Below are 1,955 nucleotides of genomic sequence, written 5' to 3'. Positions count from 1 at the left end.
ACAGCGACGCATTCTCTCCTGATGATCTCCATGCTAGAGTCCGGGATACGGAGCGTTCGACGGTGAGCAGTGCATACGGCTGTTTAGACTACGTACGCACACAAATAAAAATGCATAGTTTTGTTCTAGGCAACTTACAGTAAATTTACACTAAAGATTTGCAGCTAAGCTTAGCTCGACCCCGTCTTGACAATAGTAAAGTTTTAAGCAAACTTTTGACAGATAAGCTGGAAAGCGATCCCCACCAGGGCAATGCCCCTGGCTGAAGTAAAGTTGTCTTTAGGCCATTCCCAAAACAGCACAAAGTGAGCTTCGACAATCGTGAAGGCACCCTGGAAATAGTAGGTCACAAGAGAGTGACAAATATACAAAAGAAGTAGAGGAAAAATGACGATAGTAAGGATGAAGGAAGGAAAAGCAGCAGTTCCCCCTATGTTGCTCTGGCGCAGTGTGAGCATGACTTTGATAAATCAGCCCAATTACTTTTCCACTGTGCACAAGAACATGTTAATATCTCCCCCACCCCCCTTGGGAATGGCCTAAAGACAAATTCAGTAAGTAGCACTGCCCTGGAGGGGTGGGGGTGAAATTAAAAAAAAACAAATTTATTATATTGCTACCACCAGGAACTCCAGCGATAAAAGATTCATCATAAATGTAACAATGCCAAGGCGTACTCTCCACGATTTAAGCTGATCTTTAAGACTATTTTGCAAACTGTGAAGAGAATGAACGTTGCTTCATATGAATGTGGGATTTTCTAGTGCTTGTGCCCCTATGGTGGTTTGTGGTGGATTTTTAAAATGACGGAACTTCACTGCGACATTAAAGATGATTCCAGTAGGGAACAGGATAGAGGGTGCCCACGTTCCTCGTGACTCATTGAAGCTGAGGAAGATAGGACTAACGCTAACATTACTTAAACGCAATCCCACATCATCACTCATCACCACCATTTAAAAAAAACCCATCACTGCTCTCAGATCAATGACCTACATCCATAATCCCTGAATCTCTATCTGTAACAGTTACTTGTCATACTAAGAATGCTCGTAATACACTATTGGACACTATCGTACGCACTTCTTTTCTAATCAGATGACGCCAGTCTCATATATATATGGCAGTGGGTGGTTGGCGGGTGCTCAGGTGTGGTTTGCTTCTTCTTTGCTATCAAACATCTATTAGCGCTCATATGAACTTATGCAGTTGCGAGCGCCGTAAAACCCTCTACTATATAATAAACATCTATCGTCTTTCTCTCCCCTCCTTCTTTTTTGTGTTTGTTACACTCTTGTAACACGTCTAATCTTCGGCACTTATATGACCTTATTGTGTTGCAAGTGCAGGTAAAACACTTACTAAAACTAATATAAATGGGCAAGGGCTTAAAAAAAAAAGGATTTTTAAAATGAATAGGCGGTCTGTAGACTGATGCTTTTACACCCCCACCGGCATATTTAGATCCTGAAGGAGACGGGTTTGACTCCTGCCTACCAGTCAGGGATATACAAAGTTTCAAGAATGTAAATAAATAGCCTAATGCATAAACATTTGAGGAGGTCAGAAAAATAAATTGTCTTATCGACACCTTGATGTCGTTTCGAAAGAAAAAAAAACACAGTTTAATTTAAAAAAAAAAAAACACACACAAAAAAACACAAAACAACAACAACAACCAACAACAACAACAACAACAACAAAAAACCACCCAAACAAACAGACCGATAAACAAAAAGACAGGCACACAGTCATAAATTGTTACAGAACAGAACAGCATGAATAAACGATACTGAGAGAACAAAATAGATACTGAGATACACATTGTCTATCTGTTGTGCGCTGCACATTATTATGTTCTTTGTATTACTGTATGGCGCACTGAGCACTTCTTTGTGGGAATACGCTATACAAATGCAATGTATTATTATTATTATTATTATTATTATTATTAT

This window comes from Aplysia californica, unplaced genomic scaffold (assembly GCF_000002075.1).
Source record: "Aplysia californica isolate F4 #8 unplaced genomic scaffold, AplCal3.0 scaffold01248, whole genome shotgun sequence".
NCBI lineage: Eukaryota > Metazoa > Mollusca > Gastropoda > Aplysiida > Aplysiidae > Aplysia > Aplysia californica.
The sequence above is the reverse complement of the archived record's forward strand: the minus strand, read 5'-3'. Positions refer to the sequence as shown.